At 36.9% G+C, this 27487-nt stretch overlaps 1 pseudogene; it reads right to left on the bottom strand.

Annotated features, from left to right (window-relative positions):
• Positions 1 to 9014: 9014 nt before the first annotated feature.
• LOC148777785 (methylosome protein WDR77-like) overlaps positions 9015 to 27487 on the bottom strand; it is a 36556-nt pseudogene continuing 18083 nt past the window's right edge.

The following is a 27487-nucleotide window of genomic DNA, read 5'->3' as shown; positions in this document are numbered from 1 at the left end:
GACACTTTAAAATTCTTATCTCACTACTATTGACTGAGTTTTCTCTTATATTTTGGTCATTTGGTCCTATCTTTTGGCAACTCTAGTAATTTCAGTAAATATTTGATGTCATTTGAAGAGTATATGTTCTGAATTGTGCCTTCTTCTATAAAAGCTTTATCCCAAATCTGTATTCCTAGCTGAGGAACTGAATCTCATTATGAACTTGCTGATTTTGAAATGAGCTGCAGTTGCAGTAATAATATGTCTTATGTGTTTTACAGTCCCCACCCACGTCTCATCATATCCCTCCAGTGATTCCAAATCACTGAGATATTCACTGAGTTGGCCTCCCACTGAGGTTTGAACCTTATAATCTTTGTCCATTCAGCACATTGAGACAAGATAAATTTCTGTTATGTTTTTCAGAAAGTTTTGACTCACTTTCTTCACTTCTTACTTGCATTGTTTATAATTTGAAAATATCTTGATTGAAAAAATCATCTGCATTTATGCTCAGTTCTTTAACTTTTCTTTCTACCAGAATCTTGTACATTCTCATCTCCAAATTTCATGTCTTCTGTCACACAAAAATTCAAAACACTTGCTGATCTTCTCTGATGCTCAACTGTCATCCTTCTCTCAAGCCCTGTGCCTACAACAGCCTCTTTCCAAATACCTAGAAACAGAAATATCCTAAAAGAAGAAATGGCTGACATCTGCTCATCTCTCCACACTCACCCTCTATAAAAATAGCCTTTCATAATTATCTCAGCAACATTATGCTGCCTTTAAATGAAACACAAATTATTAAGCCATCAAATTAGTAAATAAATACATTTGTAATTTTTCTAGATTTCTAGATTATTCCCATGGAGGAATTATTTAGCTAAACACTACTTTTCTTAGTCAGAAGCAGAAGTTTTCTGCTGACCTAGTTTTGAAAGGGCTTGAATCCACCTCAAATTAATAAACAATGTAAGGAGAATACTGAATTTAAAGGTGTACTCAGTATTCAGAATACTGAATGTAAGACTTCAGTCTTCCACTGCAAGGGGCCTGGTTTCCATCCATGGTCGGGGAACAATCTTGCAGGCCTCACAGATTGCTCCTCCCAAAAAAGAACAGGATAATTAGCAACTCTTGACTGTAATATGTATGCTTCTCAGGGCTCTTTTGACCCTGCTATCTTATGTTAGGTAAGAGTAACCACATTTTAAGAGGAATATCTATTTGTCCATGTATGCAAAAATAGATATTCACCTTATTTAAAATTCAAGCATTGAGGTAAAATAAAGTGAATTGTATATCTGTATTGCTACTACCTAAATGACCTCCCTTCTGTTATCAAAGTCAAATATTATGTAATAAATCATTTGTGTAACTAAATGTCTAAGTCCTATTTTAAAAGTCACATTTAGTTGTCTGATTAGTATGCTAACAATAATTTCTTAAGGCATATTTTCCAGTGGTAGGTGAAAAATTTTGAATGTAGAAAGGCCATACAAAATTGTCAGATCATCTCCAGCATAATTAAGCATTTTTTGAAGTCATAAAAGTTACTTTTCACTAGGTATACATTTTACTGCATAAGGAAAACTTATGACTGTTAAGATCACCATGTTTTCTATACCATTTGAGTATCTTTAGTATAATTTAAATATAAATTTGGGGGAAAGCTCAACCATGAAGCTTTACTTTTTAGAAAAATAACCTAAATAGGAGAGTTTTATTTAGAAAGAACTTTATTTGGAGGACTTTATAAGAACTTTATGAGTTAAATGCAATCGCATTCATTAGAACAATAATTAGCATCAGAACTACCTTGGCGGTCCAGTAGTTAAGACTTCAGTCTTCCACTGCAAGGAGCCTGACTTCCATCCATGGTGGGGGAACAATCCTGCATGCCTCACAAATTGCTCCTCCCAAAAAAGAACAGGATAATTAGCAACTCTTGACTGTAATATGTATGCTTCTCAGAGCTCTTTTGATCCTGCTATTTCATGTTAGGCAAGAGTAACCACATTTTAAACAGAATATCTATTTGTCCATATATGCAAAAATAGATATTCACCTTATTTAAATATAAGGTGATAAATATTGCATTTAATCTATCTCACATATAAAATTTCATATGTATATATGTATTAGTCACATTATTTGCACATATTACTTTCTTATATGTTAACTTCTGATTTGATTTTCTTGAGGCATACAAAATTAGGTCTCTGCCTGAGGGTATAAGTCTCCACTTCCACTGTAGGATCAAGAACATTATGATATAGATTATATAAATTGTAACAAAACAATGAATAAAGTCTAAATATATCACTGTAGATTACTACAAAGTTAATTTATAGTAAAGGAATTTCCATTGTACATTTAAATAAAGACTTTGAGAGCAAAATATACCCTCTTAAAGCAGAGAGTTCGATCTACCATTAAAAAGTACATGTGTCAGACAGTACCCGGTATGTAACAAATGTAAAGACAAAATGTTGCTGCTTTAAGAAGTCAACAGTCTTCAGTTTGGAAGGAAAATTGGTGGGAAACTAGACAGAGCCTTTTACATGTATAAAACATAATTTTAATTCAAAATGAAAAGTTTCCACTTGTCATGAGAGGTACGGGTGTGTGGATTGAAGAGTATTGTGGTTGTGTTTGAGAATGTTTTTAAGGAAAATTTTTCAGTAGACTTAGTATTTTAAGTAGGCCTGGAAGAAGAGGTAAGCTTTCATTTTGTAAGGAAGGAATGCACTTCAAACAGTTTCTGCAATGAGCAGAAGGTGAGATGTGAAGAGTGAATCTTAAGTGCATGATAGAAAGTACATGTAAATGTAGATGGAAAGATTAGTCATGGTCAGGATATGAAAGCCTTAAATACAGACAAAAGATTCTGACATCCTGTAAACCCAGAAGAATCACCGAGAAGTATATTACTTGGAGTTGTTTCAAGATAATATTCCTTAAAAAGTCCTTGGGAATTTAATTACAGATGAGAGAAACACGACACTGGAAAGCCATTGTGAACACTGGAATTTGACGTCTATTGTAATAGCCCAGGCAGAAAAGAGCATTGTCTCAACAAGAGTAACAACATTAGGAGTGAAAAATCAAAAAGCTATAATGGATTAGTTAATAACTTATTTTTGCACATACCAGTATTTCCTAAGCTTCTTAGAAATTAAAATTTGCTTGTGCTAGAGAAAGGAAAACAAAACACTAAGTGTCTATAAATTGGCAGCTTACATCCACTGTGTTTACAATCTTAAAAATTATTAAATCAGACACATTTTGCAGCGGAGGAAACCAAGACCAAGAGATGGTAAATGACTTTCCCAAGGTCAAGGATGGAGCTACTAGGCACTACTTCCAGTTCTAATCTCCTTCAAACATGTTACATAGCACTTTCAGATAATTTCTTCAACGGTTTTATATACATATACATAAACATATATATGTGTGTATACATATACACATATATTTAACAATTTTATCATTAATTTAAGGAAAATAAATATTTGATATACATTTGTTACCAATATATATTAAATGCATATATTAAATATATATTTTTCTTAAACTAATGATAAAAATTGTTTAAAAATATGGTTTTAAAAAGAGTACCTGCTTCCGATTCAAGATGGTGGAGTTGAAGGATGAGAGCTCATTTCCTCCTAGGAAAGCACAAAAATTGCAGCTAACTGTTGAACAACTGTGGACAGGAGGACACTGAACTGACCAAAAAATAAAAATAAAAAAGCCCAAGGTCCAAAGATAAAGAAGAAGCTGCAGCAAGACAGTAGGAGGGGTGCAATCATGAAATAATCAAATCTCATATCTGCTGGGTGGATGACCCACGAACTGGAAAACAGTAATACCCAAGAAGTTCTCCAACTGTTGTGAAGGTTCTGAACCCCACTTCCAGCCTGTTCTAATCCAATAAAGAGACTGGAAATCCCAGGGAATCTGACCTTGAAGACCAGTGGGATTTGCTTATAGGACTTCCATAGGACTAGGGGTAACACAGACTGTTTTGGAGGGCACAAACAAAATCTTGCAAGCATCAAGACCCAGAGCAAAGGAGCAGTAATCCCACAGGAGACTGAGCCAAAACTATTTGCTAGTGTTGGAGGGGCTTCTGTGAAGACTTTGGTCAGCAGGGGCTCACCATAGGGACAGGGGCACAGGCAGTAGCAGTTTGGAAAGGTCTCCTTTGGCATAAGCCTTCTCTGAAGTTGCCATTAGTGCTATCCGGGAGTTGGTGATGGACAGGGAGGCCTGGCGTGCTGTGGTTCATGGGGTCGCAAAGAGTCAGACACGACTAAGCGACTGAACTGAACTGAACTGTAGGGTCCCCTTGTTTCTCCCCCGGTGGTGCTGCTGGGGAGATCAAGGCGTCGGCGAGTCCTCAGCCTGGGATGTGGAGCCCTTTTTGCCTCCCCGCGCTGGAGCGTTGGGGAAGAAACCCCAGGGGAAGGGTGAGCTGGCCGCCCGCCCTGCAACCCTCCTCGCCTGGAGAAGACACTCAGACAAGGCAGGGGTTCTGTCAAAGCAGTTCCGCTTTATTGTTACAAGCTCTCGTATATAAAGGCAAGCGTGGGGGGTTTTGCAAGGGACTTCCTGCGGTCAGCTCCAATCGTATTAAAGGTCAGGTCATCACGCGCTGACATCACAATAGAGGTCTAGGGTGATCACGCACTGTTCATGCAAGGGGAAGTGTTCAGGGGCCAATCACAATTTTTTGTGATTATCTGGGGCTGTGCCCTCCTGACATCTGTCAGGTGCCATCTTTATGGGTGCGCCTTTGCCACGTGTCCTTTTTCAGCCGTGAGCCCTATACTGAACTGAGAGCCCATACACCACAGGGCTGGGTTCAGTTCAGTTCAGTCACTCAGTCATGTCCGACTCTTTGCAACCCCATGACCTGCAGCACACCAAGCTTCCCTGTCCATCACCAACTCCTGGAGTCCACCCAAACCCATGTCCATTGATTCGGTGATGTCATCTAACCATCTCATCCTCTGTCATTCCCTTCTCCTCCTGCCCTCAATCTTTCCCAGCATCAGGGTCTTTTCAAATGAGTCAGCTCTTCGCATCAGGTGGCCAAAGTATTGGAGTTTCAGCTTCAACATTAGTCCTTCCAATGAACACCCAGGACTGATCTACTTTAGGATGGATTGGTTGGATCTCCTTGCAGTCCAAGGGACACTCTAGAGTCTTCTCCAACACCACAGTTCAAAAGCATCAATTCTTCAGTGCTCAGCTTTCTTTATAGTCCAACCCTCACATCCATACATGACCACTGGAAAAACCATAACCTTGACTAGATGGACCATTGTTGACAAAGTAATGTCTCTGCTTTTTAATATGGTCTCTAGCTTGGTCATAACTTTCCTTCCAAGGAGTAAGCGTCTTTTAATTTCATGGCTGCAATCAGCATCTGCAGTGATTTTGGAGCCCAGGAAAATAGTCATCCACTCTTTCCCCATCTATTTGCCATGAAGTGATGGGACTGGATGCCATGATCTTAGTTTTCTGAATGTTGAGCTTTAAGCCAAATTTTTCACTCTCTTGTTTCACTTTCATCAAGAGGCTCTTTGGTTCTTCTTCAGTTCAGTTCAGTCACTCAGTCATGACTGATTCTTTGCGACCCCATGAATCACAGCATGCCAGGCCTCCCTGTCCATCACCAACTCCTGGAATTCACTCAAAATCATGTCCATCGAGTCGGTGATGCCATCCAGCCATCTCATTCTCTGTTGTCCCCTTCTCCTCCCAAACCCAATCCTTCCCAGCATCAGTCTTTTCCAGTGAGTCAACTCTTCCATGAGGTGGCCTAAGTATTGGAGTTTCAGCTTTAGCATCAGTCCTTCCAATGAACACCCAGGATTGATCTCCTTTAGAATGGACTGGTTGGATCTCCTTGCAGTCCAAGGAACTCTCAAGAGTCTTCTCCAGCACCACAGTTCAAAAGCATCAATTCTTCAGCGATCAGCTTTCTTCACAGTCCAACTCTCACATCTATACATGACCACTGGAAAAACCATAGCCTTGACTAGATGGACCTTGGTTGGCAAAGTAATGTCTCTGCTTTTTAATATATTATCTAGGTTGGTCATAACTTTCCTTCCAAGGAGTAAGTGTCTTTTAATTTCCTGGCTGCAATCAGCACCTGCAGTGATTTTGGAGCCCCCCAAAATCAAGTCTGACACTGTTTTCACTGTTTCCCCATCTATTTGCCATGAAGTGATGGGACCAAATGCCATGATCTTTGTTTTCTGAATGTTGAGCTTCAAGCCAACCTTTTCACTCTCCTCTTTCACTTTCATCAAGAGGTTTTTGAGTTCCTCTTCACTTTCTGCCATAAAGGTGGTGTCATCTGCATATCTGAGGTGATTGATATTTCTCCCAGCAATCTTGATTCCAGCTTGTGCTTCCTCCAGCCCAGCCTTTTTCATGATGTACTCTGCAGATAAGTTAATGAATCAAGGGCTGGGTTACCTCAGGCCAAACAATTAACAGGGAAGGAGATAATTGTTTTAAAGCTTTGCTGAGCAAGGCCCTGCCCACCAGAGCAAGACCCAATTTTTCCCACTGCCAGTTCTTCCCATCAGGTCCTTCATCAGAGGGCAGACAGAATAGACCAGAAGAACAAGAATCCCACAGCTACTAAAATGTAAACCATATTACAGAAAGATAATCAGCATGAAAAAGCAGAAACTTATGTCCTAGATGAAGAGACAAGATAAAACCCTAGAAAAACAACAGCATGAAGTGGAGATAGGAAGCCTTTCAGAAAAAGATTCAGAATAATGATAGTGAAGATGATCTAGGATCTTGGGAAAATAACGGACGGGAAGCAAGAAATGATTACCAAGCCCTACAAGAACTAAGGAACAAATAAACAAAGATGGATAATATAGTAGAAGGAATCAATTGCAGAACAACTGATTCAGAAGAACAGATAAATGACCTGGAGAACAGAATGGTGATATTACTGCCACAGAACAGAATATAGAAAAAAAGAAAGAAAAGAAATGAAGAGAACCTAAGAGACCTCTGGGACAACATTCAGTTCAGTTCAGTTCAGTTGCTCAGTCATGTCCGACTCTTTGCGACCCCATGAATCACAGCACGCCAGGCCTCCCTGTCTATCACCAACTCCTGGAGTTCACTAAAACTCATGTCCATAGAGTCGGTGATGCCATCCAGCCATCTCATTCTCTGTCATCCCCTTCTCCTCCTGCCCCCAATCCTTCCCAGCATCAGAGTGTTTTCCAGTGAGTCAACTCGTCGCATGAGGTGGCCAAAATATTGGAGTTTCAGCTTCAGCATCAGCCCTTCCAATGAACACCCAGGATTGATCTCCCTTAGAATGGACTGGTTGGATCTTCTTGCAGTCCAAGGGACTCTCAAGAGTCTTCTCCAGCACCACAGTTCAAAAGCATCAATGCTTCGGCAATCAGCTGTCTTCGCAGTCACATTAAATACATCAAATTCACATTATAGGAGTCCCAGAAGGAGAAGAGAGAGAGAAAGGATCTGAGAAAATATTTGAATAGATAGTAGCTTATGTAAAAACCTCTTTTTCCAAAACTAAATTCCAGTCTCAATGTTTTGACTTGTCACTCTAAAATGCAAATATATGTAAAAAAAAAAAAAGAGAGAGAGAGAGATGACTTTATTGGCAAACACGGTTTGCTGTTTGGTTAATGATATGTTAAGTTAGGAAAGATATAGTATTTTCTCTAAGGAATGCTATCTTGGAGGATACTAAATAAGTTCCCTACATTTGAACCTTCAAGTTGTGACATTTCAAAGATGAGAATGTGTCCCTATATGCCAGCTGCTGTACTGTACTACTGTACCTTTCATGATACTATACTGTAAGATTAAAATGTTCTCTTTATTTTCTGTGTTTTTCTTTTTTATGTATTATTTGAGTGAAAAGTATTTTACACCTATTAAAGTACAGTACTATATAGATGATTGTGTTAGTTGGGTACCTAGGTTAACTTTGTTGGACTTATGAACAAATTGGGCTTACAGACTCTCAGAACAGCATGCATTCATATGTAGTGGATAAACTATAAGAGCTCCTACAGAAAGTCTATCATATTCAGCCATTGCTTAAGCACTTTGTCTATCTCAACCTAGTTCACACTAATAATTACCCTGTGAAGTGGGTACTGTTATTTTAAAAGAAAATGAAAAACATAGAGGGTAAGTAATGTGCCTTAACAGTGTGTGAATGAGAGAAAAGGGATTCAAACCCAGTCAGACACTGATATCTCTGATTATAATTACTGTAACTGTATTTACTTTTATGGAAAAAATGATAACTATGTTATTAATTAATAGAACTAAATTAATGCTTAAATATGATAAATTTTTATGTTCCTTTTTATGTTCCAAATCCTACTAAAACTTAAGTATCCAAATGGTTCAATGTCATGTCATGGCTTACTTTAAGGAGTAAAACCATAAGCACAAAACTAACCTTTATTATAGTACAAAGACTTTAGGAAAAACTTTTCCACTTCCATCTAAAATTTATCCTTTTTGATGGTCTTATAAGTAAATCCACATTTGTTTATCATACTACTAAAATGGAGCTTTGTTTCTACTACTTTATTTTGTATTTTTATTTATAAGGCTATTCTTTTACCTTAGTCCTTTACTCCCTTCCTTTTTCTATTTCATCATGTTTGATTTATTCATTTTTTCCCATAATATTTGTATGAATTGAATTTGTTCAGGACGCAAGAGTTTGCTTTCAATCTGAGTGATATTGAGGGTTTACATTTTTCTTCTGATAAAATACCAGCTTTAATTCATAGAATACTAGTTCAAATCAAGAAAAATACCGCAAGGCAATGAGTGGCTGTCTCCACAGGACAATATTCTGTCTTTATTCTCGATCCCTCCTCTTCTTTTCATTCACTGAAGAGGGGTTTGTGAAGGTTCCATTATACTGTTCCTTGGTCATTGCTACACGTCTCTGGTCACAATTTTTTCCATTCTCTGCCATTTCATAGATCAATAACTCTTGGGGAGCCGCTCTGACTCCAGCTTCTCGGATCCCCGGATCCTGAAAGAGACCCCGAGGGACTCTCACACTCTCCGCTGGGCTCCGGCCAACGGGAACTCGCTCGCGTCACTTCCGGTCCCTTTCCCCCACAGGAGACCGCCTCCAAAAGAGAAACGTTCCGCTCTCCTTTGGGCCACCTCAGCGGGTCGTCCCAGGTGGACTTTATTTTCAGAACAGTTCCTCAAAGCAAAATTGAGAGGAAAGTATAACTCCTTACCCAAAGTGGTACATTAGTTACAATCCATGATCCTACTTGAATATATCATTTTCATTTAGAGCCCATAGTTGACATTAGAGTTCACTCTTGGCATTGCACATTCTATGGATCTGCGCAAATGCACAGTGATGTGTAGGCACCATTATAGTATTGTACAGAGTTGTTTAGCTGCCTTAAAAATCCTCTGTGTCTCACCTATTTATTTCTCCCCACTAATACCTGGTGACCACTGATCTTGTTATTACCTCTGTAGTTTTGCTTTTTCCAGGAGGTCATATAGTTGAAAATAAAATATCCACTCTTTTCAGATTGGCTTATCTCCTTTAGCAAGATGCATTCATGATTATTCCATGTCTTTTCACAGCTTGATAGCCAAATCATATTTTGTCTCTGAATAATATTTCATTTCTGGATGTATCAAAGTTTATTTATGCATTTTCCTTTGGAAAGCCATCTTTGTTTGCATCTATGTTATGGCAATTATGAATAAAGCTGCTATAAAGATCTGTGTGGGTTTTTGTATCGACATAAACTTTCAACCCAAGAAGCGTGATTGCTGAACTGTATGGTAAGAGAATATTTACTTTTGTAAGAATCTTCCCAACTGTCTAACAAGGTGGCTGCATCATTTTGCATTCTTACCAGCGGTAAATGAAAATTCCTGTTGCTCTACATCCTCACCAGCATTTTGTATTGTCAGTGTTTTGAATTTTGGTTATTTTAATAGGCATGTAGTGGTACTCATTATTGTTTGAATTTCAAATTCCTTAATGACATATAATGTGGTGTATGTTTTCATAAGCTTATTTGCCATCTGTACATCTTCTCTGGTGAAGTGTCCATTAAGATATTAGCCCCATTTTTTTTTTGAATTGTATGTTTGCTTACTTTTGAATGTTAAGAGTTCTTTAAATATTTTGGATAAATTCTTTGTTGCCTGTGGTTTGCAGATGTTTTAGTCTAGTCTATAATTTTTTTCCCCATTGACAGTGTTTTTGCAGAACAGAAATTTTTCATTTTAATGAAGTCCAGCTAAGCAATTCTTCATGGATTATGCTTTTGGTGTTGTAACTAAAAAGTTTTTGCAAATGCAAGGTTATCTACATTTTCTGCTATATTATCTTCTAACAATTTCACAGATTTGCATTTTACATTTAGGTCTATGATTCATTTTGAATTAATCTTCCTAAAGGGTATAAGTTCTGTACAGATTTTTTAAAATTTATTTACATGTGTAAGTCCAGTTGTCCAGCACAATTTGTTATATTACTTTTGCTTCTTTATTAAATATCAGTTCACTATACTTGTGTAAGTTTGTTTCTGGACTCTTTATTCTGTTTCATTGATCTATTTGTCCCTTCTCTTACTAATATTACACTGTTTTGAAGGCTGTATTTATAGTATTTTTAATTTGTCCATCTTCATTGCTACTGGCTTATGTCACTTGAAGTTGAGGATTTTTTCATAATTATTTGCATTTTCAATTAACTATATTCGTTATCACCTTGAGGATACATGCATATTCATTGGATAGCTCTTTTAAGGTTGTCTTGCTTAGAATTCTAAACAGATTTGTCTCAATTTTTTTGTTAGCTCTCTTAGTATCAAGTTTCATTACATATTTTTGGATGTATTTTGTAGACTCATCTTTAATGTGCACTTTTTGTGTTCCAGATTATACCTCTTAAGGCTACTATTTTGATTTCAATTTCAACTGTCTTCCTAAGTTTCTCAGACTAAAATTAAATTACATGTTTATATTTGTGTTTACCCATCTATAGTGATATTGGCAATATTGCAGATTTTGTTGCAAAGGTTTAGTTCAAAGTGTAGCCTCTAAGTGCTATCTGCTTCATTTGTTATGTTTCCATGTGAAATGGAATTTTATATGTCACCTTGACTAGGCTATGGTACCCAGTTGTTTGGTAAACATCAGTTTAAATATAGCTATGAAAATATTTTGCAGATGTGATTAACATTTAAATCTGTGGACTTTGAGTAAAGAAGATTACCACCATAACCTGGATGAGTCTCATTTGATTAGCTGATGGTCTTAGAGAAAAGACTGAGGTCACCAAGGAAGAAGGAATTCTGTACCCAGACTGCTTTAGACTCAAACTTGAGCATAGCTCTTCCCTGTGTCTTTAGGCTTCAGTCTGCCCTGAAGATCTCAAATCTGCCAGCCTCCATAACTGCATGAGCCAATTCCTTCAATGCTCTCTGTCTTTCATGTATAAACATTTACTGTTCTGGCTGTCTGAAGAACTCAACACCATGTGCAGAGATTTATATTTCATATATATATTAGCTATAGCCTCATGAGGAGGTCAATTGCATTTTTTTTTGTTTTATTTTTCAGAATAAAAATTTTTTTAGCTTTCTTTTTTAATACCCAATATACTTGGGGTAGAGATAGAGGTGATGGTTGGGGGTGCATCACAATAAGTAGGCTTCCTCTGTTTTTTATCTATGTAAAATTTTAAGAATTATTATACCAACCCTTATATTCTATTGAGTAAAAATATGGAAATATTAAATGTATTCTGCTTTTTATTTTTAATGCTGTAATTTTCATTAAAAATGAGTGACACTTGTAATTCTACTATATCTAAATTACTATGAATATGTTAATATAATTTGATATTTAGTGTTTTGGTTTAATATTTTAATTACTCTTTGACAAACAATTTAGCCTGTTGTAGATAAAAATAGTAAATTTCTTGTTAGTATTTGATTGAGAATCTCAGAATTTATAGAGATCTTTTTAGAATATTTGTGGATTAAAACTGGTCAAGACAATAATCTTCCAAAACAAGAGGAAGTCCTGCAGGATGATTTTTGAGGTATTTACATAGAAGCCCTTTGATGTCATTTTCTGTGATTTCAGCACATTTGTATTTTTACACATAACTGTAAAGTCAATCAAAACATTTTAGTTCAAAAGCCATTATGTATTATCTTAGTTTTATAATATTTTAATATACAAAAAGTGTTATCATACTATCACTACACTTAAAATTCTAAGTCTGCTCCCTTTTACTATAAAATTCTCAAAATATATTTGCTGAACTGGCTCAGGCATGGTAGCTACAGTCTGTAGTCTCCCAACTTGCAGTTTATGTCACTATGATGTAAAATTTGATTGGTTTATTATTTTTATCATACAGAATAAATTTAAGGTTGTGATAATAATTATATCCGGAGAAGGCAATGGTAAGCCCCTCCAGTACTCTTGCCTAGAAAATCCCATGGACGGAGGAGCCTGGTAGGCTGCAGTCCATGGGGTCGCTACAAGTCAGACATGACTGAGCGACTTCACTTTCACTTTTCACTTTCACACATTGGAGAAGGAAATGGCAACCCACTCCAGTGTTCCTACCTGGAGAATCCCAGGGATGGGGTAACCTGGTGGGTTCTGGGTGTTTATGGGGTCGCACAGAGTCAGACAGAACTGAAGTGACTTAGCAGCAATAATTATATCACTTTCAAGCACTTGCATCTTATTCAGATTCTTTAGGATAAAATAAAAGATGAAGTTATAGTTCATGGCATGAAAATTATATAAAGCTTTGATGTGTTCATTGGTGTGTATCATGAAAATGAAAGTATTTTTTATAGAACATACAAAGATTTCTACATATAACAAGTGGAAGTACTTCACTTAGCTTCAAGAACATCCCTCTATAGAACTCTTTATGGAATGGCTGAAAGATTTTTTTTCAGTTTTCTTTGCTGATTCCAATTCATACCACCAATTATCTTTTCCAGCCTAGATGGAATCTCGGTCTCCTGCATTGCAGGCATATTCTTTACAGTCTGAGCCACCAGGGAAGCCCCTAAAGCAGGGGTGAACAAGAGGCACCAGCTAGAATCAACTCACCACCCCTGGTTTAAAAAGACTGGTGCTCTAGCCACTAAGGTATCTTATCCCTTATCTTATCCAACTAAGTATTACCTATATCCATGATAGCATCTTCAGCCTCAACTCTTTCTTGATCTAAAGATTGACATACACACACTTTTCAGGTGCTGGAAATGCAAAGATGGGGAAAGAGATGATCTTATCCTTGAAACACTTGGTTTAGTATGAGAAACAGATACTTCATCAGTGGACAAATATAAAAATATAGGAATTATATTAAACTTTTAAAATACAATGATACATGTTAATAAAAAATGGTAGAGAAGTAATGAGAGAGACAGGACTTCAGCATGTTTAAAATGCTACAAAATATTTTTTAAAATATTTTGTAAAATATTTTTCTAGACACTAATTAAATGTCTAGATTTATGGTATACTTACTGATTTTAAGTATATGTTACAGTTTTGCACTGTAAAGAAATACACTTTCTGAATATTATAGAGGGCAAGTAAAGTGTTCATATAGTGGATTATATTCCTTATTCTATCATATTTTTCTTATGAGCTCTTCCTATTTTTTTATTCTTTTATTAAGTCACATAAGAATATATGTATATATTTCCTCATACATTTATGCCTATTATATGAGAATATTTCTAGAAGTACAAGCCCACATACATACTATACACACAGAGTTATTACCAAATAAAGGTATAAAAATAATAGGACAAGGAAAATGAGAGTTAGACCTTTTGGGTCATTGTTTTCCATTTCCCTTATTTCATTAAATCTATTAGTTGCCTATTAAAGGCAATCTCTGGTCACAGGGTTGTTTTATGAAACAAACATCTCAATTTTATGGTGAAACAGGGGAACAGCTGTCACATAATCTTACTCCAGGATTTTCAGGCCAGCAGAGCAATTATAAAGCAGGACACTCTGTCTAATGTAGCTGACATGTAATCAGCTTCCACTGTTGCTTTGGCCAAAATGATGTGCATTAAATTTTGTAAGGAAAACATCTCTACTGAGCAAGAAATTATTTCTAAATGGCTTTTCATTAGGTAAAATAATACTCTTTCACAATCTAATGATGTTTGGGTGCGACTGTTTTATCTCATAGTTGTGTGACCTCAGTGAACTGATGTGCATTCAGGTCCAGCTTGATGCTGGTTTTATATGGACTTACACTTTATGCGATGAGTTGACTCACTGGAAAAGACTCTGATGCTGGGAAAGGTTGGGGGCGGGAGGAGAAGGGGACGACAGAGAATGAGATGGCTGGATGGCATCACCCACTCTGTGGACGTGAGTTTGAGTGAACTCCGGGAGTTGGTGATGGACAGGGAGGCCTGGCGTGCTGTGATTCATGGGGTCGCAGAGAGTCGGACACGACTGAGCGACTTAAATGAACTGAACTGAACTGATTTTCTTTTTATGGTCTCCTATAATCTGAGGTTGATCACTATGTTTCTTTTAGCTGGCAAGTACTTCATACAGTTTGCTGTTTCCTCTTCTGGGCTTTGTTAGGGTCAAGTATTAAAATATTAAGATAATAGAAAGGGAATAACTATCTATGCATTATGTACATTTCTTCTGTTTAATGAGAAATTGGCATTAAAAATAGCTGCTTTAAAAATATACATAAATAAATAAAAATAGCTGCTCAATTGATGATGGTATGAAACTTTGGTGAACTCAATTTTTGAAGATGTTAAGTGTTGAGCTTCCAAAATTCCCACTCTGATGCTGTGCTGCAAGGATTCTAAATTTACCAGCTGCCAAGGGTTCCTGACTGCACACTATAAAGCTAAAATATAACAATGAAATAGTGTGACTTATTTTTTATTCTGATATGTTGATGAAAGTTATTACCTGGATCAATCTGTATAGCTTTCGTGACTTCTTTAGCAGGTCAGAGGTTAAAATTTCATGTTCCCATTACAAGAGGCCCTGATTCCTTCCACATGGGGTAACTAAGATTCCATATGCTGGGCATAATTTTAATATAATATATATAATATAAAATATATTTTATAATAATATATTATTTATATATAATATATGGTATTATTATTATATATTTAATATATAATATACTTAATCATAGTAATATATAAATATATAATAATATTTATATATTATTATAAATATTTTTGTAAATATATTATATATAATGTATAATAAATATAATATATGATATGTATATTAAAAATATAATATATAATCGAACCCAGGTCTCCCACATTGCAGGTAGACGCTTTAACCTCTGAGCCACCAGGGAAGGACTATTATATATACTGTACATTATATATATGTTATGTATATTAAAAATATAATATATAAAATTTATTAAACATATAGTTATATATTATATAATATATACATATTATGTATATTATATACTTGTATATTATTATATTATATATTATTTTATATTTAGTTAATATTAATATGTTAATAGAAATATATAATTATATAACATAGTTTTATATTATATGATTATAATATTATATATTACCAATCTATATTATATATTATTATTATATATAATTATTATTTTATTATATATGTTATACATTATATGTATTATATAATGTAATAAAATACATTATATTATATATAATATGTATAATATAAAATGTAACATAATATATACATATAATATATAAAATATTATTATATTATATGATATATTATATTATATTATATTATAAAATATGAATATATAATGATATACAATTATAAATTTATGTATTAATATATAATATACATATTAATATGTTATATATAATATATATTGACATATAAACTATGTATTATTTTATATTATTATAATGTTATACATTATATATGATATATAAATAAATAAATTTAATTATAATATATATTTGATATTTGGCCAAAATTAAACCATAGTGAGCATATCATAAATCTCAACTATTACTGGGTTGGCTTCTAACACTGCTTGAAACAAGGCTTCAAAGGCTATTCAGAATGATGTGAGTTACCAATAAATGAAAAACAGTTAAAAGAAAAGTAACATGGAGTCCTTGTGGGGAGAGGCAGCAATACAGGGGACCTGCCCAGAGTGAACTCGGTCTGGATTCAGAACCATCTGCTGAGCAAGGTCCTGGATCTTGATGCAGAAGTCTTTGTTTCCTCTGACAGCTTGTGTGCCACAGCCCAGGACCCTTTAGACGTGACGTCATCGACTCAAACTTGTAGAACTTGCTGCCAATGAGTGTCTCATTTTCATCCGGCACCCACAATTCAACAGCACCTGAGCTGGAAGCCACTAGGTTACCTCTGGCTCTGATGGTATCAAGTGAGGTCAGCCACTCTGGCCTCTGTCTGGACTCCAGGGGAGTAGAAATCTTCCTTGGGGGCAGCACAAGGGTCCATAAATGGCCAGAGGGAGCCAGCCCAGCAGCTGGCTGCTCAAGCTGGAAACTGGAGCAGGAACACCCGATCTGACCAGTACCTCACAGCCTCCAATGGATGCTCCACACAAGTGGACACATTAAGGGGAAGGTTCCACTCCCAGGCTGCCAGGGGCACAAGGCTGGGTAAAGTTTCCTTCGGCAACTCCACATTTCCAATCTAGCCCCCAACTGGAGGACTGCCAGAAATTCAGCTCCGCCAGACCCCACGTGGTCCCTCCCCAAGAAAACATCTTAATGACCAGGAAAATGCTCATGGTGAAATGGTACATGAAAAAGTCAGGACACAAAACTATTCATGTAGTGAGTGCTGATCTTTTTTTAAAATTGTGTTTAAGTGTTACTAGTGCTTAGAATAAGATATATTACCTTCAAACAGACACATGCACCCTTAAGTTCAATGCGGCACTATTCACAATAGCCAAGACACGGAAACAACCTGAATGCCCATCCACAGATGAACGGATAAAGAAGAGGCAGTACATATATACAACAGAATACTACTCAACCATAAAAAGAATGACATGATGTCATTTGCAGCAACATGGATTCAGCTAGAGGTTATAATACCAAGCAAAGTAAGTCAGAAAGAGAAAGACAAATATCGTATGATATCACTTATCTGTGGACTCTAAAATATGACACAAATGAACTTATCTTGAAACAGAAATAGACTCACAGACACACAGAATAGACCTGTTGCCAAGGAGGAAGGGGATGGGAGAGGAGCGCGTTGGGAATTCGGGGTTAGCAGATGCAATGCATACAGAATGGATAGGAAACAAGATCCTACTGTACAGTATAGCTCCTCTGTCCATGGGATTCTCCAGGAAAGAATACTGGAGTGGGTTGCCATACCCTCCTCCAGGAGATCTTCCCCACCCAGGGATCGAACTCACATCTCTTAAGTCTCATGAATTCGCAGGCAGGTTCTTTACCACTAGCTCTACCTGGGAAGCCTGTATAGTATTGGGAACTATATTCAATATCCTGTGATAAACCATAATGGAAAAGAATGTGAAAAAGAATGTGTATAATATGTATAACTGGATTACTTTGCTGTGCAGCAGAAACTAACACGACATTGTAAATCAACTATACTGCAATAAGATAAATTTAAAGAAAGAATAAGACACATTAAAGCATGTTGAAGGTGGGAAAAAAAAAAAAGAAATCAAATGCATCTTATAATTATATATAAAGAATTATATATATACATATAATTATAATAATAAAATATGATATTATTATATAATTATATTATTATGTAACTATTATTATATATGTTATATATACTATATAATATATAGTATTATATATAGTATATATAGGTATATAGGTATATATGTATATATATACTTTGATCACCTGATGTGAAGACCCTGATGCTGGGAAACATTGAATGCAGGAGGAGAAGGGGACGACAGAGGATGAGATGTTTGGATGGCATTACCAACTTGATGTATGTAAGTCTGAAAAAAGTCCGAGAGTTGATAATGTACAGGGAAGCCTGGCATCCTACAGCCCATGGGGTCGCAGAGAGTCGGACATGACCAAGTCACTGAACTGAACTGATATATGTAACTGAAACACCTTGTTTAGTATCTGAAACATTGTAAGTCAACTATCAGTTCAGTTCAGTTCAGTTCAGTCGCTCAGTCGTGTCTGACTCTTTGTGACCCCATGAATCACAGCACACCAGGCCTTCCTGTCCATCACCAACTCCCGGAGTTCACTCAAACGCATATCCATCGAGTTGGTGATGCCATCCAGCCATCTCATTCTCTGTCGTCCCCGTCTCCTCCCGCCCCCAATCCCTCCCAGCATCAGAGTCTTTTCCAGTGAGTCAACTCGTCACACGAGGTGGCCAAAGTATTGGAGTTTCAGCTTTAGCATCAGTCCTTCCAATGAACACCCAGGATCCATCTCCTTTAGAATGGACTGGTTGGATCTCCTTGCAGTCCAAGGGACTCTTAAGAGTCTTCTCCAGCACCACAGTTCAAAAGCATCAATTCTTCGGCGATCAGCTTTCTTCACAGTCCAACTCTCACATCCACACATGACCACGGGAAAAACCATAGCCTTGACTAGACGGACCTTGGTTGGCAAAGTAATGTCTCTGCTTTTTAATATGCTATCTAGGTTGGTCATAACTTTCCTTCCAAGGAGTAAGCGTCTTTTAATTTCATGGCTGCAATCAGCATCTGCAGTGATTTTGGAACCCAAAAAAATAAAGTCTGACACTGTTTCCACTGTTTCCCCGTCTATTTCCCATGAAGTGATGGGACCAGATGCTATGATCTTAGTTTTCTGAATGTTGAGCTTCAAGCCAACTTTTTCACTCTCTTCTTTCACTTTCATCAAGAGGCTTTTGAGTTCCTGTTCACTTTCTGCCATAAGGGTGGTGTCATCTGCATATCTGAGGTTATTGATATTTCTCCTGGCAATCTTGATTCCAGCCTGTGCTTCTTCCAGCCCAGCGTTCCTCATAATTTGATAAAATACATACGTTAAGAAAAAAAATAAAGTTCATCATGAAAAGAAAAAAGTCACATAATTAGAAATGATGGAGAAGAAATTTGAACCCTAGTTCATATCATTAACCACTGTTTATAAATTTCAAATTTATTATATTAATAATAATTATTAATGTCATTTTTAGTGTACAGAACTATAAATGGCTTTTGCATATGGATTTTATATCCAATACCTTTGCTAAGTTCTTTTATTAATTCTAATATTTGTATCATATTTTCTATAAGACGACATATAGATAGCAATATATCTGCAAATAATCATATTTATATTGCTTCCATTTCAATTTTTATATCTTTTAATTAGTTTTATAGTCTTATTGTGAACCTGTCGAAGACTTTACATCAGATTAAAATTTTTAATTTCCCTAAAAATAAAAAAGTGGTGCTAGGAAAATGGACATGTAAAAGCTACATGTAAAAAAAGAAAAAATTAGAATGCTTTTTAATATTATACCCAAAAATAAGCTCAAAATGGATAAAAGACCTAAACTTGAGACCAGACACTAAAAAATCCTTAGAGGAAAATACGGACAGAGCACTCTGTGACATAAATCGCAGCAATATGCTTTTCTCAGTCCATCACCTATAATAATGGAAAGAAAAACAAAAATAAACAGAATCTAGTGAAACTCAATTTTTTTTTTCCACAGAAAAGTAAACCAGAAACAAAATGAAAAAATAACCCACAGATTGGGAGAAAATATTTGCAAATTATGTGACTGACAAGGGATTAGTCTCCAAAATTTACAAACAGCTCATGCAGTTAACTGTCATCAAAACAAACAATCAAAAAATGGACAGATGACTTAAATAGACATTTCTCCAAGAAGATATCCAGATAGCTAAGAGGCATATGAAAAGATGTCTGACGTTGCTAATTATTTGAGAAATGCAATTGAAAACTACAATGAAATATCTGTCACTTCACACCTCACATTTCACACTTCACAGAGTCAGAATTGCTGTCAACAACAACAACAACAAAAAATCAACAAACAATAAAAGCTGGAGAGGGAATGAAGAGAAGGGAGCCCTCCTACACTATTGGTGGGAATGTAAATTGATACAGCCACTGTGGAAAACAGTACAGAGCTATTTTTAAACTAAAAATAAAGCTACCTGTGATCCAGCAATCCCATTCCTAGGCATATATCCACAAGAAAACATTGTCCAAAAGAATACATGCAGCTCTATTTTAATTCCAGCACTGTTTACAATAGCCAAGATACGGACGCAATCTGAATGTCCACTGACAGAGGAATGGATAAAGAAGATGGGGCATATACAATGGGATACTACTCAGCCATTAAGAATAATGTCATCTGCAGCAATGTGGAAGAACCTACAGGTTGTCATATGGAGTAAAGCAAGTCAGACAGAGAAAGAGAAATATCAGGTGATATCACATATAAGCAGAATTTAAAAAGAAATGATACAAATGAACTTACAGAACAAAAGAAAATTCATAGAGTAAGAATTTATGGTTATCAGGGTAGAAGGGAAGGGAGAAGTTATAATTTGGGGTTGATACGTACATATTGGTATATTTAAAATAGATAACCATCAAGGACCTACTATATAGCACAAATAACTATTAAATATCATGAAACAAACTAACTGGAAAAATAATTAGAAAAAGAATCAGTTAAGTTCAGTTGCTCGGTCGTGTCCGACTCTTTGCAACCCCATGAATCACACAGCACGCCAGGCCTCCCTGTCCATCACCAACTCCCGGAGTTCACTCAAACTCATGTCCATCGAGTCGGTGATGCCATCCAGCCATCTCATTCTCTGTCGTCCCCTTCTCCTCCCGCCCTCAATCCCTCCCAGCATCAGAGTCTTTTCCAGTGAGTCAACTCGTCCCATGAGGTGGCCAAAGTACTGGAGTCTCAGCTTCAGCATCAGTCCTTCCAATGAACACCCAGGACTGATCCCCTGTAGAATGGACTGGTTGGATCTCCTTGCAGTCCAAGGGACTTTCAGAGTCTTCTCCAACACCACAGTTCAAAAGCATCAGTTCTTCGGTGATCAGCTTTCTTCACAGTCCAGCTCTCACATCCACACATAACCACGGGAAAAACCATGGCCTTGACTAGACGGACCTTGGTTGGCAAAGTAATGTCTCTGCTTCTTAATATGCTATCGAGGTTGGTCATAACTTTCCTTCCAAGGAGTAAGCGTCTTTTAACTTCATGGTTGCAATCAGCATCTGCAGTGATTTTGGAGCCCCCAAAAATAAAGTCTGACACTGTTTCCACTGTTTCCCCATCTATTTCCCATGAAATGATGGGACCAGATGCCATGATCTTTGTTTTCTGAATGTTGAGCTTCAAGCCAACTTTTTCACTCTCTTCTTTCACTTTCATCAAGAGGCTTTTGAGTTCCTCTTTACTTTCTGCCATAAGGGTAGTGTCATCTGCATATCTGAGGTTATTGATATTTCTCCGAGCAATCTTGATTCCAGCTTGTGCTTCTTCCAGCCCAGTGTTCCTCATGATATATTCTGCATATAAGTTAAATAAGCAGGGTGACAATATACAACCTTGACGTACTCTCTTTCCTATTTGGAACCAGTCTGATGTTCCATGTCCAGTTCTAACTGTAGCTTCCTGACCTGCATACAGGTTTCTCAAGAGGCAGGTCAGGTGGTCTGGTATTCCCATCTCTTTCAGAATTTTCCAAAGTTTATTGTGATTCACACAGTCAAAGGTTTTGACATAGTAAATGAAGTAGAAGTAGGTGTTTTCTGGAACTCTCTTGCTTTTTCCATGATCCAGCAGATGTTGGCAATCTGATCTGATTCCTCTGCCTTGTCTAAAACCAGCTTGAACATCTGGCAGTTCACAGTTCATGTATTGCTGAAGCCTGACTTGGATAATTTTGAGCGTGACTTTACTAGCGTGTGAAATTTCAGTTGTGCTGTAGTTTGAGCATTCTTTGGCATTGCCTTTCTTTGGGATTGGAATGAAGACTAACCTTTTTCAGTCCTGTGGTTACTGCTGAATTTTTCAAATTTGCTGGCCTATTGAGTGCAGCACTTTCACAGCATCATCTTTCAGGATTTGAAATAGCTCAACTGGAATTCCATCACCTCCACTAGTTTTGTTTGTAGTGATGCTTTCTAAGGCCCACTTGAATTCACATTCCAGGATGTCTGGCTCTAGGTGAATGATCACCCCATCATGATTATCTGGGTCGTGAAGATGTTTTTTGTACAGTTCTTCTGTGTATTCTTGCCACCTCTTCTTAATATCTTCTACTTCTGTTAGGTCTATACCATTTCTGTCCTTTATTGTGCCCATCTTTATATGAAATGTTCCCTTGGTATCTCTAATTTTCTTGAAGAGATCTCTAGTCCTTTCTATTCTGTTGTTTTCCTCTATTTCTTTGCATTGATCGCTGAGGAAAGGTTTCTCATCTCTCCTTGCTATTCTTTTGAACTCTGCATTCAGATGCTTATATCTTTCCTTTTCTCCTTTGCTTTTCGCTTCTCTTCTTTTCACAGCTATCTGTAAGGCCTCTTCAGACAGCCATTTTGCATTTCTTTTCCATGGGAATGATCTTGGTCCCTGTCTCCTGTACAATGTCATGAACCTCTGTCCAGAGTTCATCAGGCACTCTATCTATCAGATCTAGTCCCTTATATCTATTTCTCACTTCCACTGTATAATCATAAGGTATTTGATTTAGGTCATACCTGAATGGTCTAGTGGTTTCCCCTACTTTCTTCAATTTCAGTCTGAATTTGGCAATAAGAATTTCATGATCCGAGCCACAGTCTGCTCCCAGTCTTGTTTTTGTTAACTGTATAGAGTTTCTCCATCTTTGGCTGCAAAGAATATCATCAATCTGATTTCTTTGTTGACCATCTGGTTATGTCTATGTGTAGAGTCTTCTTTTGTGTTGTTTGAAGAGGGTGTTTGCTATGACCAGTGCGTTCTCTTGACAAAACTCTATTAGCCTTTGCCCTGCTTCATTCCGTGCTCTAAGGCCAAATTTGCCTGTTACTCCAGGTGTTTCTTGACTTCCTACTTTTGCATTCCAGTCCCCTATAATGAAAAGGACATCTTTTTTGGGTGTCAGTTCTAAAAGTTCTTGTAGGTTTTCATAGAACCCTTCAACTTTAGCTTCTTCAGCTTACTGGTTGGGGCGTAGGCTTGAATTACTGTAATATTGAATAGTTTGCCTTGGAAACGAACAGAGATCATTCTGTCGATTTTTAAGATTGCATCCAAGTACTGCATTTCGGACTCTTTTGTTGACCATGATGGCTACTCCATTTCTTCTAAGGGATTCCTGCCCACAGTAGCAGATATAATGGTCATTTGAGTTAAATTCATGCCAGCGGCTCTGAGCGTGCAGAAGCGACACCGATCCATGACCGACCACACGCAGAAGCATGGCTGAGAGGAGCTACCCCACGTCCAAGTGGAGGCAACTGCGCAGGTGCAGGAGGGCCAAGAGTAGCTACTCCACGTTCAAAGTCACGAGGGGCTGCCTTGAAGAGATACCCCTCATCCAAGGTAAGGTGCAGCAGCTGCGCTTTGCTGGAGCAGCTGTGAAGAGATACCCCACAACCAAGGTAAGAGAAACCCAAGTAAGATGGTAGGTATTGCGAGAGGGCATCAGAGGGCAGACACACTGAAATCATAATCACAGGAAACTAGTCGATCTGATCACATGGACCACAGCCTTGTCTAACTCAATGAAACTAAGCCATGCCATGTGGGGATACCCAAGACAGGCAGATCATGGTGGAGAGGTCTGACGAATGTGGTCCACTGGAGAGGGGAATGGCACACCACTTCATTATACTTGCCTTGAGAACCCCATGAACAGTATCAAAAGGCAAAATGATAGGATACTGAATGAGAAATTCCCCAGGTCGGTAGGTGCCCAGTATGCTCCTGGAGATCAGTGAAGAAATAACTCCAGAAAGAATGAAGGGATGGAGCCAAAGCAAAAACAATACCCATTTGTAGATGTGACCCGTGATAGAAGCAAGGTCCGATGCTGTAAACAGCAATATTGCATAGGAACCTGGAATGTTAGGTCCATGAATCAAGGCAAATTGGAAGTGGCCAAACAGGAGATGGCAAGAATGAACATAGACATTCTAGGAATCAGCGAACTAAAATGGACTGGAATGGGTGAATTTACCTCAGAAAAAGAAGACACACACACGTATAATTGAGGGACTTCCCTTGTGGCTCAGTTGGTAAAAATCTGCCTGCAATGTGGTAGACCTGGGTTTGATCCCTGGGTTGGGAAGATCCCCTGGAGAAGGGAAAGGCTACCCACTCCAGTATTCTGGCCTGAAGAATTGCATGGACTCTATAGTCAATGAGGTTGCAGAGTTTGACACGATTGAGTGACTTTCACTTTTCACTATGTATAATCGAGTTACTTTGCTGTATACCTGAAACTATCACAGCATTGCTAATCAACTATCAGTTCAGTTCAGTTCAGTTGCTTAGTCGTGTCTGACTCTTTTGGACCCCATGAATTACAGCATGCCAGGACTTCCTGTCCATCACCAACTCCCGGAGTTCACTCAAACTCATGTCCATCGAGTCCGTGATGCCATCCAGCCATCTCATTCTCTGTCATCCCCTTCTCCTCCTGCCCCCAATCCCTCCCAGCATCAGAGTCTTTTCCAGTGAGTCAACTCGTCGCATGAGGTGTCCAAAGTATTGGAGTTTCAGCTTCAGCATCAGTCCTTCCAATGAACACCCAGGATTGATCTCCTTTAGAATGGACTGGTTGGATCTCCTTGCAGTATAAGGGACTCTCAAGAGTCTTCTCCAACACCACAGTTCAAAAGCATCAATTCTTCGGCGATCAGCTTTCTTCACAGTTTAACTCTCACATCCATACATGACCACTGGAAAAACCATAGCCTTAACTAGGCGGACCTTTGTTGGCAAAATAATGTCTCTGTTTTTTGATATGCTATCTAGGTTGGTCATAACTTTCCTTCCAAGGAGTGTCTTTTAATTTCATGGCTGCAATCAACTACAATCCAACATAAAAAGTTTTTAAAAAGAAATAATTTAAGCAAATAGCTCAGAATAGTGCTGTCAAAGTATAAACACAATGAAAGATAACTTTATTTCATGATATCAATTTCATAAAATTTTTGTTTGCAAAACTATATCTTCACATGTATACGATTACTTAGGTAAAATAATACAACATACAAACAAAAATTATATATAACATACACTATAAGGATATTAAGAAATAAATAGCTATAAATTAGCTTATGAAACAGAATATCATAAAAACTTTTAAGTCACCTTTGTCCATTTCCTGGTGGTTCAGAAAATAAAGATTCTTCCTGCAAAATAGGAGACCCAGGTTCGATCCCTGTGTTGGTAAGATATCCTGGAGAAAGGAATGGCTATTCACTCCAATATTCTTGCCTGGAGAATTCCTTGGAGAGAAGAACCTGGCAGGCTATAGTCCATTGGGTTGCAAAGATTTGGACACAGATAACTTTGTCTTGAGTGAATATTTTCATTCTAGTTACTGCAATCCTCATCCTTCTCCATCTGTAACCAGTTTCCTAAATTTTGTGGTTAATTACTCTTTTACTTTTCTTTAAAGATTTACCACACAGTTAGACACAGTGAAACAATATATTGCTCTTTTTAACATGTTCATTAATCCTTACAGAAAGAGTCATATTAGTGAATATTCTTTTGTGACTTGATTTTGCTGTTATCATTTTATCTGAGCCATACATATGAAGGTATATATGAAGATATTCATTTTCTGTGCTCTATGTTATGTCATGATAAGAATATAAAACTGTGTTCCCACTCTATTTTGATTGATATTAGAGTTGTCCCCCAATTTTTGCATTATTTCTAACAATAGTGCTATGAATTTTCCAGTTCACAACTCTTATTGCTTACATACAGCAGTTCCTAGAGGACGGGGCTGGCAAATTTTCTATAAAGGGCCACACAATAAATAATTTAGACTTTGCAGACCATGTGGTCTCTGTTGCAACTATTCAACCTTTTCTTATTAGGACAAAAGTAATCCTAAACAATATGTACTTGAATGGGCATGGCTGTGTTCTAATAAAATATTATTTACGCAAAGAGGTAGTTGGATTTGTCTGGAAGGAGTCCTGTCCTAATGTGTGAGAGGTGAATTGGAATTGTTGGTTTAGATTGTATTGTGTATATGCACTTTATTCATGTAGGAAAAGTTCTTTTTCAAATTCTACCAATTTATATTCACACCAACAGAATGAGAGAGACCTTATTTTTTTGCAGTAACTAATAAGTTTGTTTTTAATAAATAAAAACTTTATTGAATTTTATTTTATTTTAAAATTGCTTAAAATAATTTTTTAATCAAGTGGATTTGAAGTGGTACCATTGTGATTTTATTTATATACTTATGATTATTAATTAGGCAAGCCACATCTCCATATGTTGATATGCTATTTATAATCTTTCTTCTATAGAAAGCCTGTTCATGTCATTTGACTAGTTTCAGCAGGAGTGCTTTTTTCTTATCCATATATAAGATTATATATTAAAGATATTATTTCTTTATTGATTAACTCCATTGCAAATTTCTTCTTCATGCTCATGGCTTGTACTTCCATTCTTTAGAAATTCTCTTAATAAACACAATTATTTAATTAAATGTGGGTAAATTTATCAATCTTCTCCATATTGTTTGAGGGTTTGGGAGTGCATACCATGTTTAACAGAACTTCTCTATTCAAGTTAATTAGGTATATCTTTTATATTTTCTTCTAAATTGATAGATATTTTTGTGTAAATCTTAAAGAAATTTAATTATTCATTATGCATAACCAGTAGTATCATTTGAGCTACAATATATCATCAGATTTATTTCTATATATGTGAAAACTTTTATATAAACCTTCTATTGTGCTTAGTTATATTTTTATCTACTCCACAGACTCAATCTTACTATATTAACTACTACTCTTTTACAATAAACTTTGAAATCATTAAAGTATTATGTATTCTTATTTTTTCTTTAAAATTGTATCTATTTCTTAATACTTGCTGGTGCTACTGCTGCTAAGTTGCTTCAATCGTGTCCAACTCTGTGCAACCCCATAGACGGCAGCCCACCAGGCTCCACCATTCCTGGGATTCTCCAGACAAGAACACTGGAGTGGGTTGCCATTTCCTTCTCCAAAGTGAAAAGTGAAAGTGAAGTTGCTCAGTCATGTTTGACTTGTAGCGACTCCATGGCCTGCAGCCTACGAGGCTCCTCTGTCCATGGGATTTTCTAGGCAAGAGTACTGGAGTGGCTTGCCATTGCCTACAATCATCTCTTCAAATTTTATGAAAAGAA

This window comes from Moschus berezovskii, chromosome 5, assembly GCF_049115385.1.
Source record: "Moschus berezovskii isolate FMDL1 chromosome 5, NW_MosBer_1.0, whole genome shotgun sequence".
Taxonomy (NCBI): Eukaryota; Metazoa; Chordata; class Mammalia; order Artiodactyla; family Moschidae; genus Moschus; species Moschus berezovskii.
Note: the sequence above shows the minus strand (reverse complement) of the source record. Positions and strands in the feature narration are given on the sequence as shown.